The sequence below is a fragment of the Paroedura picta genome, chromosome 18 (genome assembly GCF_049243985.1).
Source record: "Paroedura picta isolate Pp20150507F chromosome 18, Ppicta_v3.0, whole genome shotgun sequence".
Lineage (NCBI taxonomy): Eukaryota > Metazoa > Chordata > Lepidosauria > Squamata > Gekkonidae > Paroedura > Paroedura picta.
Genome location: NC_135386.1, coordinates 9440204 through 9455398, shown reverse-complemented (window position 1 = coordinate 9455398; position 15195 = coordinate 9440204). Strand labels below are relative to the sequence as shown.

The 15195-nt window shown below is 48.1% G+C and overlaps 1 protein-coding gene across 3 annotated transcripts in view; it reads right to left on the bottom strand.

Moving 5' to 3' along the window:
- ADAMTSL3 (ADAMTS like 3) overlaps positions 1–15195 on the bottom strand; it is a 231641-nt gene that overhangs the window by 85647 nt on the left and 130799 nt on the right. The window lies entirely within an intron of this gene.

Below are 15195 nucleotides of genomic sequence, written 5' to 3'. Positions count from 1 at the left end.
TTTGTAGCAGAGACTGTTGACGGGGAGAGGCCATGGCTTTGTGGCAGAATGTCTGCTGGGCCTGCAGAAGGCCCCAGGTGCCACCTCTGCCATCTCCAGTGAAAAAGAGGAGGCAACAGGTGAAAAGAAGAACCTCTACCTAAAACTGTGGAGAGCACCGCTGACCTGAACAGATGATACGGACCATGTTGGACCAATGGCCTGTTCAGGTTAAGGCGACTTCACGGGTGTTCATGACATCTGAACCAAACACTTCTCAGATCAAGGCTGTGAGGGACACCCTTGTGTCCACTAGTCCATCTAGTCCAACCCCCTGCTCATAGAATCATAGAATCATAGAGTTGGAAGGGGCCATACAGGCCATCTAGTCCAACCCCCTGCTCATAGAATCACAGAATCATAGAGTTGGAAGGGCCATACAGGCTATCTAGTCCAACCCCCTGCTCATAGAATCATAGAATCATAGAGTTGGAAGGGGCCATACAGGCCATCTAGTCCAACCCCCTGCTCATAGAATCATAGAGTTGGAAGGGGGCATACAGGCCATCTAGTCCAACCCCCTGCTCATAGAATCATAGAGTTGGAAGGGGGCATACAGGCCATCTAGTCCAACCCCCTGCTCATAGAATCACAGAATCACAGAGTTGGAAGGGGCCATACAGGCCATCTAGTCCAACCCCCTGCTCATAGAATCATAGAGTTGGAAGGGGCCATACAGGCCATCTAGTCCAACCCCCTGCTCATAGAATCATAGAGTTGGAAGGGGCCATACAGGCCATCTAGTCCAACCCCCTGCTCATAGAATCATAGAGTTGGAAGGGGCCACACAGGCCATCTAGTTATAGAATCATAGAATCATAGAGTTGGAAGGGGCCATACAGGCCATCTAGTCCAACCCCCTGCTCATAGAATCATAGAATCATAGAGTTCGAAGGGGCCATACAGGCCATCTAGTCCAACCCCCTGCTCATAGAATCATAGAATCATAGAGTTGGAAGGGGCCATACAGGCCATCTAGTCCAACCCCCTGCTCATAGAATCATAGAATCATAGAGTTGGAAGGGGCCATACAGGCCATCTAGTCCAACCCCCTGCTCATAGAATCATAGAATCACAGAGTTGGAAGGGGCTATACAGGCCATCTAGTCCAACCCCCTGCTCATAGAATCATAGAATCATAGAGTTGGAAGGGGCCATACAGGCCATCTAGTCCAACCCCCTGCTCATAGAATCATAGAATCATAGAGTTGGAAGGGGCCATACAGGCCATCTAGTCATAGAATCATAGAGTTGGAAGGGGCCATACAGGCCATCTAGTCCAACCCCCTGCTCATAGAATCATAGAATCATAGAGTTGGAAGGGGCCATACAGGCCATCTAGTCCAACCCCCTGCTCATAGAATCATAGAATCATAGAGTTGGAAGGGGCCATACAGGCCATCTAGTCCAACCCCCTGCTCATAGAATCATAGAATCACAGAGTTGGAAGGGGCTATACAGGCCATCTAGTCCAACCCCCTGCTCATAGAATCATAGAATCATAGAGTTGGAAGGGGCCATACAGGCCATCTAGTCCAACCCCCTGCTCATAGAATCATAGAATCACAGAGTTGGAAGGGGCTATACAGGCCATCTAGTCCAACCCCCTGCTCATAGAATCATAGAATCATAGAGTTGGAAGGGGCCATACAGGCCATCTAGTCCAACCCCCTGCTCATAGAATCATAGAATCATAGAGTTGGAAGGGGCCATACAGGCCATCTAGTCATAGAATCATAGAGTTGGAAGGGGCCACACAGGCCATCTAGTCCAACCCCCTGCTCAACGCAGGATCAGCCTGAAGCATCCTAGAGCAAAAGGTTTAGAAAGAAGATCCAGGGGCTTAGAAGCCTGCCTTCTAAGGCAGAATAAACAGAGCTTTGGAGGTCTGTATCTGACAGGAGAAAAGAATGATTTTGGGGGGAGACTCCAGAGCGGTTTGGAGATGGCGGAAACGGACGTTTTATTCTTTCAGACCCAAGTCCCCTTTGCCATACAGCAAGCCACGCTCTGCCGTTTTCGGAGCATCGTTGGCCTGCATGAAAGCAGGGGGCGTTCGGAGCCCCACCCACGAAATCCCAACCCCTCGTCTTCAAAAGCGTGCTAAAGCGGCTCTCCGAATCGCAGCCTTTGTGATGATCCCATTATAAAAGAAATCCATTAAACTTAATCCGGCAAATCTCTTAAGTGAGAAATTAAGTGCTTACATGCAATTTACGTCATTCAGCAGGACTTAAGCAAGCTTAAGGTCTTGGACGGGGGCCAGAGTTTCTGGATTCCAGACCATCACACCTCAGCCCCGTCTCCCAAGGCCTCAAGGCCAAAGGACTGGTCCATTTCAGCCCTGGGTCCCTTTAAAGCTCAAGGCCCCAGCATAATTGGACGCTCTGAGACACTCCCTCCTGAGAATCCCCAAAGGATATAAAAACAGGGCCTTTCCCCAAAACGTTTGCGGATTCATATTCACTGCAGTAAAAGGCATCTGTTCTTGCCATGCAATGTGATTCGAACTCCCTCCCGTTCGTGTGGGATTTGGGGGCAGGGATGGCAATCTCTGGCCCCTGCAGCTCAACACTGTTGCCTGTACTGATTATCATTGAAGAAGAAGAAGAAGAAGAAGAAGAAGAAGAAGAAGAAGAAGAAGAAGAAGAAGAAGAAGAAGAAGAAGAAGAAGTTGGTTCTTATATGCCGCTTTTCCCTACCCGAAGGAGGCTCAAAGCGGCTTACAATCACCTTCCCTTTCCTCTCCCCACAACAGACACCCTGTGAGGTGGGTGAGGCTGAGAGAGCTGGAATCATAGAGTGCCAGTGCCGTGGCGAGCCCAAGGTCACCCAGCTGGCTGCATGTGGGGGAGCGCAGAATCGAACCCAGCATGCCAGATTAGAAGTCTGCACTCCTAACCACTACACCAAACATATCTTCATTTCATTGTAAAGGTTAGATACTGCTAGACAAGGTTTTTCATACTATGATGATAATACGAATACTGTTTATAAGGTTTCTAAATTGATGCACGCTCACCACTGAGTTTTGTCAATCGGTAGTGAGTTAGTAAATATGTACAAGGAATTGGCATTTAACTCAAACGTACTGAATTTCCCCCTCTTTCCGCTGTACTTAAAAAAAACAACATAGTTGGTAAATTATCGGGTTCTGGTTTATTTCTCCTCGGGGCACCCATGATATACTGCCGAGTGTTCTGAACATTCACGTTAATGTTGCAATGATTCGTGCAAAACAAACGCCTCCTTAAATTACAATTTTGAATTTTCTTTTGCCAAGTCAAAGGAAGGCCAATGTAACTAAAACAATCCATTTGGAATGTTAGAGTGTATTATGCCCATTGTTTGTAATCCTTAATTTAGTTATACTAAAGAGAGAGCCGATGAGCCTCTTGTGGCGCAGAGTGGTAAGGCAGCGATATGCTGTCTGGAGCTGTCTGCCCATGAGGTTGGGAGTTCAATCCCAGCAGCCGGCTCAAGGTTGACTCAGCCTTCCATCCTTCCGAGGTCGGTAAAATGAGTACCCAGCTTGCTGGGGGGTAAACGGTAATGACTGGGGAAGGCACTGGCAAACCACCCCGTATTGAGTCTGCCATGAAAACGCTAGAGGGCGTCACCCCAAGGGTCAGACATGACTCGGTGCTTGCACAGGGGATACCTTTACCTTTACCTTTAAAGAGAGAGCCAGTTTGGTGTAGTGGTTCAGAGTGCGGACTTCTAATCTGGCATGCCGGGTTCGATTCTGCGCTCCCCCACATGCAGCCAGCTGGGTGATCTTGGGCTCGCCATGGCACTGATAAAGCTGCTCTGACCGGGCAGTGATATCAGGGCCCTCTCAGCCTCACCCACCTCACAGGGTGTCTGTTGTGGGGAGAGGAAAGGGAAGGTGACTGTAAACCGCTTTGAGACTCCTTCGGGTAGAGAAAAGTGGCATATAAGAACCAAGTCTTCTTCTTCTTCTTCTTCTTCTTCTTCTTCTTCTTCTTCTTCTTCTTCTTCTTCTTCTTCTTCTTCTTCTTCTTCTTCTTCTTCTTCTCCTTCTCCTTCTCCTTCTTCTCCTTCTTCTATACTACTAATGTGCCTGTTAAGGGAAAGCAAAGAGCTGAAACTGCTGGAAGGAGGTGGGAATTTAATGTCTTAGGAACTTCCTTGGGTTCTTGTTTCGGCATTAGGGCAGCCAGAGTTACCTACCACTCCAAGAGGACTCAGAAGACTGGGGCACAAATCCTCACTCTGGCAATGAAGTACACGGGGGTTGACCTTGGGCTGGTAATACACACACCCACAGTCAACCTACCACTCAGGGTTGCTGTCAGGACAAAATAGGGGGGCCTGTGCGTACCCTGAGCAGCTTAAATGAAGGGTAGGAGGAAAAAACGAGATGGTAACACTGAAGCAACCAGCCAACCAAGGCTGAAAAGCATGATATGCTTTCCACACTGAGTCCCATGGAGGCATGCTTTGCTCCTTTCCCCCCCTTTTTTAAAAAATGACTTTTTTACAAAATAGTGCATCTTTGTTTTCATTGCAACCCTAATCCCACCATTCTGTGCTTTCGATTGCCTCTGGGATGTGGTCACGAGACAAGCTAAGGGTTGAAGAACCAGAACATGGCTGGAAGACAATCCAAGAGCCAAAGAGTCAGAACCTGGTCAGAAGACAAGCCAAGGGTCGAAGAGCCAGAACGTCGCCACAAACCAAGCCAAAGTCAGGAACTGGGAGTCAAGGAACAGAACTTCTCCATAGCGAACTGGAACAGGAGTCATCTAGGAAGACAGGCTGGGTAACAAACATGTTGTCCCCATGAAGGACTTTGCCTCAAGGTCCTTGTGAAATAGCCAGAGTCAGGTGGAGTAGCCTTCAGCCAAAAGGCCTGCACATGGAGCTAATACTCATCCAAAGAAGGAGCTGCAGCTGGACCCCACCTATTTTGACAGCAAGCTGCCAAGCATGCTGATCTACTGACAGCTGATCAAGCATGCTGATCTATTGTAGATCACCTTCGCCATCGTTACTGCTTCAGCGAATGCCCAGGGCTTTCCGGGGTATTGGTCTGATGCCGGTGATGCCGCTCCTCTGGTGAGTCCCTGGGGCTTGGATGGGTCTTGTCCCAGGGCTTGCTGTAAGCTGGCTCAATGGGATGCATCTCAGCCTGGCTGAGCCCAGGCTGCTTGTCATCTGGCAAGTCCAAGGTTGAGTCTCCTGGCAGCTCTGGGAGCCGGTCAAGTGGTACCACCGGATTGGCTCTCCCTGGCCCCAGCCCTGGTAGTGCAGTCAGAGTGGGCATGACAATCCCACATTTTTTTTCTATTGTCCAAAATATGCAGCAGAGACAAATTTTTGAGATCATGGATGCTGAAAGAGTCATCCTTTTCTGATACTGTGAGACTGTTTTTGAGCTGTATATGTCTGGCCACTACCTTGTGGAATGAACTCCCGGAAGAGCTAAAGGCCTTGTCAGAGCTGAAGGCTTTGTTCCACAGGGGCCTTGTTCCACAGGGCCTGCAAGACAGAGCTCTTCTGCCAGGTGTTTGGTTGAGACCAGGGTAGAGAGATCTGTGGGTCCTTCCTCTAAGCATCTGCCCTGGGGTTTTGGCTGTGCTAGGTCTATCGAGTCGACTACGAATTTGAAGGCGATTAGCTTGGAAATTATTATTATTTTACTGTCTTTTATTGTTTTTATTTGTTGTAAACCCCCAAGCTGGCCCAAGAGCAGTGGTCCGTCAATCCATCCAATTAATCAATAAAATAACTATGTTGTGGATGTGGCAAACTGTTTTACTGTTGTTTTTTTTTTTTTACATTCCTGGATTTTTAGGTGTATGGCTTATGGGCTATTAAACTTCCATAAACTGAACTGAACTGTTCATGGGGACATACCAGCTCAGAGCTTACCAGCTGCTGCCCGTTATAAAGTTTATATCTCTGGGACTCAGCATTAAATTTTATGGCACACATGGTCCGGCCTGGCAAAGCCATGTTTAGGCCATATCTGGCCCCTGTTACAAATGGGTTCGACACCTCTGGGTTAAAAGGCCCCCAATCGGCAAGCACACACCCCCGTAGACTTCCTGAAACAAACCCCCTTCAAAGCAGGGCAAGGGGGTTGTTAAGCAGCACAATTCTATTCAATCAAGAAGACCATCAACCCAACACACTGCGTTCCCCGTCATCTCTTCAAAATGAAAGAAGGAAACAGGGACAAGCAAGTCCTTGACAGTTCCTGGAAATACGTACATGCAGCTCCTGGAGGATAAAGAAGCATACAAACATGGCCCGCGATTTAATGGATCGTTATAACATGACAAGGACCATGTGCATCTCAAATGCTGCAACTTTATTTTTCAATAACATTGATGATGCACCCATCTCCCAAGGGATCCTGAGGTTTTCCTATTTCATCCTCTCAACAACCCTGTAAGGGAGGCGAGGCTGATAAAGCACAAACATGTGTTTGTTTGTTTATTGTTTACATTTTGAGCCCGCCCCTATCGCCCCTGTCATCTCGGGGTGGTTTACAACCTTTACGAAAGACAATTAAAACAGTTAAAAAGTTAAAATCATGAATGCACTCTTATTGGTAATATCAAAACTAGAGGTTTTCTGTGCCTGTCGTTTGTGGAGGGCTAGCGAGAGTGAAGAGATGGGTATGCTGCAGAAGGGGAGGCCCGCTGCTAGTGATGGTATTGACTTGTCCGAACCAGCACCCTACCATCAGCCACACCGTGGGTCCAGCGAAATCCAGGCCCTCAAAACTGCTTTGAATGACTTTAAAAGGGCCTCGGCTTCCTCGTGGCCCTCTCCAGTCTGGCCCTGCCTGTGTACGCACAGACCAGGGCCTATTCTGCACACAACAGATAATGCACTTTCAATGCTCTTTAGAAGTAGATTTTCCTGTTCCGCACAGGAAAATACAGCCGCCAAAGCACATTCAAAGCGCATTATCCTACGTGTGCGGAATGGGCCCTGGTGGGCTAGAATCCATCGCCCAGGATGAGCAGCTTCGTGGGTCATCCTTGAGGCGGTTCCAGGTGTGCAATGAGGTCATCAAAGACCCCGCCCCAGCTTTTTTAACTCGGCCGTATGCTTCCATCTGTCTCCAGCTATCGGAATAGCTGGAATTCAAACTCAAGGGGTTTCTGGAATGGGAGACTGGGCGGGGGGTGGAGGGAGCTGCAATACTTTCTGATATGACCAGCCATTTCACTCCCTGGTGTTTCTGCCTTCATTGAGGCTGATTTGTCTGGCTGCAGAGGGGCGCGAGAGTCTTTCTCCTGCCTAGCAGAAGACAGATGCATGAAGATCCTTCCAATTTTTTAAAATGTTAACAGCGTGCTTTTCAGGCAGCAGGCCATGGAACATCCACATTACAGGAACACTCCGGTGTGCAGAGATTACTAAGAGTATACGCCATGAAACGACACAGCGTTAAGTACTGTATTCTTGTGTGTGTGTGTGTGTGTGGGGGGGGGGGGGGTTCAAAATGAACGTTTCCTCACCAGACATTATAACCCAGAACCCATCTATGTAAGTGTCCCATTGGAATTGCAATGTATTCAGAATGCAGGCGGAAAGTTGCATATCTAATTTTTCTCTCTCTGTATAAGTTTGTCTGCGCTTGGAAAATGAGTCCAAGCTTTGCCTTTCTTATTCAGTGTGAGGCAGTTTGGGGATTGTTTTGTGTCTTGGCTTTAGGCTGATCCTGTATGGCCCAGGGGTTCAGACTAGATGGCCTCAGGGGACACTTCTATCATTCTATGGGGGAGCATCCAAATCAGCCCTTGAAGTGATCCAGTCTGCTATCAAGAATTTATGACCCAACGATCGGAAGGTGCACTGATTTTAAACGAGTATCAGTTCAAAGCATATTTCTATTTAGGATTTATAGTTCTATTTGCTTGGTGCAGTGGTTAGGAGTGCGGACTTCTAATCTGGAGAGCTGGGTTTGAATCCGTGCTTCCCCACAGGCAGCCAGCTGGGTGACCTTGGGCTCTCCACAGCACTGATAAAGCTGTTCTGACCAGGCAGTGATATCAGGGCTCTCTCAGCCTCACCCACCTCACAGGGTGTCTGTTGTGGGGAGAGGAAAGGGAAGGCAACTGTAAGCCGCTTTGAGACTCCTTTGGGTAGAAAAAAGCAGCATATAAGAACCAGTTCTTCTTCTTCTTCTCCTTCTCCTTCTCCTTCTCCTTCTTCTTCTTCTCCTCCTCCTCCTCCTCCTTCTTCCTGGTTGCAATGAATGTGCTGGGGAGCTAAAGGCAAGGGTTTGAATATCCCTCTCTGACTCTCTCTCTCTCTCTCTCTCTGAACAAAAAAATGCACATTGCAAAGCCAGAAGTGTAATCTTTGGACGCTTGTTAAATTCCCCCAGAGTTGAAGACATAAGCATTCCAAAGTGTGTGTGTAGGGAGGGGGGGACGTAAGCTATTATATTGCAAGAGAAGTACGGCAGATCTCAAGGAAATAATAATAAAAAAAGGAATTCAAGGTCTTCAGATAGATAAGATCCATCCTAGCCTGGAGCCGCGTCATTCAACGGGAAGCTATTTCCAGCTGCCGCGGTTTCCCCGAGCGGCATCTCCAGCGGTGCTCTGAAGAAGGGGCAGCAGAGAGGGGGCAGAACCCGCCTGCAACGGGATGCAACGCGCTTCGCTACGTCCCGTCTGATACTCATTAGGGCATCGGCTCTGGGCCATAAGCACTTGACTGCTTCAGGGCAAGGCTCCAGCAGATCTTCTTGAAACCTTTAAACAACGCCTTGATTTGTGGGACGGCTACTGAAATCATTCCAAATGTTTTTCCACATAACCAAGAGCTGTGAGAGAAAGGCTCACCGCAAGGGAGGGAGGGACGGGGGGTGGGTGGGGGGGAGTCTGTTGCTTTCCCGTTCTCCACGCTCCTGACCCGCCGGTAACCTCAATTTGCAAAGCAGGGGCCCATATTTAATTACTTCTTCTTTATGCAATGATGTTCCCGTTTATTGCCTCTAACCCTATCTGCCTTCTCGCCCTTCCCTTGCCCTGCCGGGTCAGGATTGGAGCGTCTGCAGCCCACGAGATGAAGGCCAAAGGAGGAAGGCCTGATGGGACCACTGAGAAAGGTGATCCTGGGGCAAATGAGAAGTCCGCGCCTCAGTGGGCAAAGACACAGAATCCTTGAGCAAAGCTTCGGGGGTGCCGCTCCTGGCCAGGTGCGCCAAAGCAGCTTGGCTGTGGAGCACTAATCCGTCGCTGGCATGAGGATCGCAAGGCACCTGGGCCCTTCCTGTTGTGTCGACACTGCTGCTGAGGACCGAGCTCGAGGTCTGAGGCAAGATCGTAAACCTGCAGCTCAATGAGCCAATGTGCAGTAAGGTTCCATCTGCCAGATCTGATCAGTTTAAATGGAACTGTCATGGAATCGTAGAACCATAGAGTTGGAAGGGGCCACACAGGCCATCTAGTCATGGAATCCTAGAACCATAGAGTTGGAAGGGGCCACACAGGCCATCTAGTCATGGAATCGTAGAACCATAGAGTTGGAAGGGGCCACACAGACCATCTAGTCATGGAATCGTAGAACCATAGAGTTGGAAGGGGCCACACAGGCCATCTAGTCATGGAATCATAGAACCATAGAGTTGGAAGGGGCCATACAGGCCATCTAGTCATGGAATCATAGAACCATAGAGTTGGAAGGGGCCATACAGGCCATCTAGTCCAACCCCCTGCTCAACGCAGGATCAGCCCAGAGCATCCTAAAGCATCCAAGAAAAGTGTGTATCCAACCTTTGCTTGAAGACTGCCGGTGAGGGGGAGCTCACCACCTCCTTAGGCAGCCTATTCCACTGCTGACCTACTCTGACTGTGAATTTTTTTTTCCTGATATCTAGCCTATATTGTTGTACTTGTAGTTTAAACCCATTACTGCGTGTCCTCTCCTCTGCAGCCAACAATTACTGTGTGTCCTCTCCTCTGTCCTATCGCACGCACTGGCAGGAAGATCTATTGCAGGGGTAGTCAAACGGCGGCCCTCCAGATGTCCATGGACTACAATTCCCATGAGCCCCTGAGTCAGGGGCTCATGGGAATTGTAGTCCACGGACATCTGGAGGGCCGCCGTTTGACTACCACTGATCTATTGTCTGCTTGTGTATATGCTGGGGATTTTCGCGGGGGGGGGCATTTCAGTTCAGTTGTGACTCTTGCACGATCATGCTGGGGACGCAACAAAGAGCTGGAATGAACTCCCAGGGTCCTGGCTTCCTTGAAGCCACGGATTTAACACTTCCGCAAACAAATCTGCCGCAGTAAGAAGCAGGAGGCAGACGAAGGTGTCTGGAAGCGTTTTTACACTTTGTTATCCATTTTTATACCGCTGTTGCATTGCTTCCCTTTGCAAGCAAGGGCTCGTGGGAATTGTAGTCCACGGACATCCAGAGAGCCACAGTCTGGCCCCCCGTGCCCTAGACCGTCCTTCCTTGGTAGTTCTCTTCCACCACCCGCCACCCCTCCAATAGCTCCTCTTTCGTATCAAGAACAGACCCCTTTTCCGATCAGGCTTCGTCCGTCCATAAGAGCAAGGCCCCCCCACCCCACCCCACCCCCACGCAAACCGAATTTTCCAGCCGAAAAGCTGTCCGCGAGACAGAGCTGATACTGACACTGATTGGAGTTCCATGCCTAAAATATTCCATTTTCCCAGGGGCAAGGCAGGCTTTTACAACTTGTTACACTCGCGTTTTGAATCTCATCCGTCCGAGCGTTTGATCATTTTCCCAGAAAGTTAAGGAGGGCTTTGGTGCAGTGGGCTGACTTTGCCAGCAATCGGGGCCTTAGACGGACGGCGTGCTTTCTGCATTCAAAGCTTTTCCCCTCTCCTCCCTGTATTTTCTCTAACCTTGCGATTCCAGCGGAACATTCCGAGTTCATAAAACAGATTGCAGCGGCCAGCCAATTAAATGAATTAGCTTTGAATTTTTGTATCTGTTTAGAAAATTCCAATCCCACCCTTCTGTCACTTGGGAAAACCCCCTTAAATTGACTTCCATGTTTGGATTTAAACAATGATAAACCAGGGTTCTTCTTTATGTGTTGTTGTCCTTTTTCCTTTTGAGTGGATTACGGCCGTGTTTTCAGTGCTTTTAAACTTTTTTTTCTTTACTCACACCTTTTATTCGTTTGATTTATATTTGGCTCTTCCTCCAAGTTGCTCAGGGCAAGTTTCTTCCTTCCTGTACTTCATCCTCAAAACATCCCTGCGAGGTAGGCTATGGGATGAGCGAGAGTGACTGGCCTAAGACCCCTCGTGAGTTTTACAGCAGCGTTGGGATTTATTATTCGTATTTATTAAATTTGTATGCCGCCCTCCCAAACGGCACATAAAAGGTTAAGACTTAACTGTGAATTAAAGCATCACACCGGCTACCTTTTATTCTCTATCAACGGATCATCAGGTTTTTAAAAAATGGGTATCGGTTAAGCCCAATTCTGTCCACACAGTTCTATCCACCCTACAAGAGGGCCTGGCCAATTTATGACCCATCAAGCGAAAACACGGAGCTGCAGGCTTTTGTGCCTGAGGAAACAGAAGCAGCAGAGTTGTTAAATATTCGGCAGGCTACCCACGGCAAGTAGGGACAAGCCCAAACTTCAAAAGTGGGCTTGCCGTTAGCAGGCAAACCTCCACCCCTGGAACAAATTGAATGGTTTGAGGAACAACAGGACAGGAAGGCACCAGCTATATATTGGAGGGGGGATTCCACAGTCAGAGTAGTTCAGCAGTGGAATTGGCTGCCTAAGGAGGTGGGGAGCTCCCCCTTAGTGGTGGGCTTTTAAGCAATGGCTGGACAGATGCTTATCCTGGATGCATTAGGTTGATTCTGCTCTGAGCAAGGGGTTGGACTAGATGGCCTGCTTGGCCCCTTCCAACTCTATGATGCTGTGATTCTTCCATGATTCGAGGGGAACCCGTGAACCATGGCACGGTCTGAATTTCCCCAGCCGCTATCTTCCCCAGTCCGGAAGAAAGAAATTGCAGGGATTCCTACAGTTCCTAGAGAGATTTGCCATGGGTGACATCACCTTCTCCAAACCTCCAAACCTCTCATCACTCTAGGAATGTCCCCAGTCTCTGTGGTTTTTGCAACAGAGGATGGGATGCCACATCCCCTGAAGCTCCACCCGTCCTAGGCACAGCCCCCCACCCCTTTCCAGGCCAGGGCTAGCAATCCTATGAACCTACTCTTAAAACCATCCCCACTAGACCCTTGCAATGACTGTCATGAATGGGGAACATTAGTACCCATGACGCTGAGCTACACATCATCCAGTCCAATAGGTTCGGGGCATGGTTTTGGCACAGCTGGAGCACAGCTTCACAGAGATGCAGAAATCCTTTTAAAGCAGGATGCACCTACCTCTCCTTTACGGCATATAAAGCGGCTGATCACTACACAAGAACAGCCGTGAAGATGCAACATCCTGGGCGCACTTTTCCTGATTTCCTAACCGGCGCATGCAGGAGTGCACAGGACTCGCCTGCAGGAGGGACTGGCATGCACATGTGTATGCCCTACCTTTGGGCAAGGCTTTGTCCAGAGCTGCAAAAACTGCGCACACCTCCACTGATGTGGTATCGCTAAGAGAAACCGTGTTTCCCCCATTCCTTTCGCTTCGGGGACCGTTTCGCAACGATTTCCATATGCCACGCGGACAATGGAGAAAAGGTGTTGCGTGCTTAATGTACGCACTGTCACGATCCTGTGACAAAAGCCATGAATTTAAAATCTCTTATGCACAGTAACACTTATGGTGCATTAAAGTGTCAAGGGGGGGTGGGCGTTGTTTTGGTTTTTAGTACACCTGGAGGAGCGAAAAGATAGATATGGGGAAGGAACACCTGACAAAAACTCAGTGAATTGGAATGATGAGAAAACCGTGAAACTCTGGCGGTCATCCAAGGAACATCAGGGCCAGCAGGAGCCTGCAATGTGGCATTTTGCTCCGAAATCTGGAGGGGACGGGGCCCTTGCTGACCATTCCTCACAGCCCTGTTGGAAGCTTCAATTCAATATCTCAATCAAGCCCACTATAGACTGAGAAACCCAAAAGATCTCAACTAGCTCCCTTCTTGGCAAGTTCCTTTCTCATGCCCAAGTTCATCTGTTTATACATCACTACATAAAATCCAATTTTTTTAAAGACGGGGCTTCCCCACCATCTCACCAGAGAGCTGTATGCAAGCACAGAATGTGTTTGCTTGCTTTTTTGTTTTTTAATCCACTGAACTGGGGGCATGACATGGCGTTTCTGCGAGTATATCATGGGTTGGACAGTGGAAAATAAAGTGACTGCACATTGGTCAAATGGGAGCTTTTCCTGTCTGCCTGAGTTGTGTCCTGTTGTACAAATAGGCTGCCGTGTCCATGGCCTCAATCAGATAGGCATCTGACAGAAATGCTGATTTTGTTAACTTAGGCAAATTGTGAGAGGGTGGGCAGGAACGGATGTGCCACTGTTTGTCTCTTGTGGCCCTTCCTTGCATGTCCAGGGAATTGCTGATCTCCACTGTGGGATGGTAGGTGAATTTCCTCCAGGCCAGGCTGGATTCTGGAGATTTTTGGTAGTGGTGAGGATCACTTGGGCATGAAATTGGGGTCACTGTGGGTGGGCAGGTAGTTGTGAGTTCCTGCCTTGTGCAGAGGGTTGGACTAGATGATGCATGGGGTTGGACTGGATCAGAGTGGATCGAGTCAAGCACCTTTAGATTCTCAGGCGGGTGATTTCCTTTGTACCTGGGTGCTGTTCCCTTTGCCAAGATACAAAGCTCACATCTTCAGCTGCTAGCACCACATTCAACAGAAGTCAAAAGTGGCATCAATATGGTGCTGATTTATGGCAACTCTATAGGCTTTTCAAGTCTAGAGAGTGGTTTGCCATTTGGCATATAAGAACCAACTCTTCTTCTCCTTCTCCTTCTCCTTCTCCTTCTCCTTCTCCTTCTCCTTCTCCTTCTCCTTCTCCTTCTCCTTCTCCTTCTCCTTCTCCTTCTCCTTCTCCTTCTCCTTCTCCTTCTTCTCCTTCTCCTTCTTCTGATAAATGCTGGATGGACCTCCTTGGTGGTCTGTCATCCAAGGACTAACCTATCCACACCTTGTTTGGCTTCCAAGTTCTGATGGGAGCTGCACATATTACGCAAAACATCATTTATGGAATTCACTGCTGAAAATTATGATGATGTCAGCCATTCGGTCATGTCCGACTTATGACGATCCTATGGCTCAGCTGTCTCCGCATTGTCGGATCTTGCACCACTCCTTTTGGTTGTACAATGCTATGGCGAGTGTCCATTTTAATAAAGTCTAACCACCATGTTCTTTGTCAGCCTGTATTTCTTTTACTACTGGCCAATCGTAGCATAATTGCTCTCTCCATGGAGTTGGATCGCATGATGTGGCCAAAGTGAGTGAGCTGGAGCTTTGTGATTTTGCCTTCCAGCGATCTATCAGGCTTTATGCGCTCTGGTATTTCCTTGCTTGTGACTTTTGCTGTCCAGGGAATTTGCAGAAGCCACCTCTAGCACCCGAGTTCAAATGAATAAATTCTCCTCTTGTCCTACTGTTTTTGTCATCCAACTTTCACAGCCATAAGTGGCTACAAGAAATAGGACAGATCAGATTATTACCGTTCAGATTATTACAGTAATAGCCATAATTTTACCTGGCTTTTTTTATTTTAAAAGGATTAGGTCAATTGATGAAGACTATTTAGCCATGATTGATCAATGGAGCACCATCTACAGGACTGGTACACTCCTGAATACGAGGGACAAACAGATGACAAAAGTCATGCAAATTTTCATGCATCTAGCCACCTTTCTCCCTTGCAGATCTCAAGGTGGCTTACAACACAAATAAAAGATCCTAAAAACACCATAAAAACAATACGGACAAAACAACAATTATAAAAACACACAAAATATCATAATTTTAAAATTAGGAGTGCCAATAAATAAAAACTAGATCAGGTAAACCACAGTCCTAGCATCGAACAACCTGCTCCTCTTTTAAATCAGAGTTTTATGCGGACATAGAGTTCCTGTTTTTCTCCCCATTTCCTTAAGGACTAGAAACCTGATTTAAACAATTAAAACCAAAGCCACAGATTCTCTTGG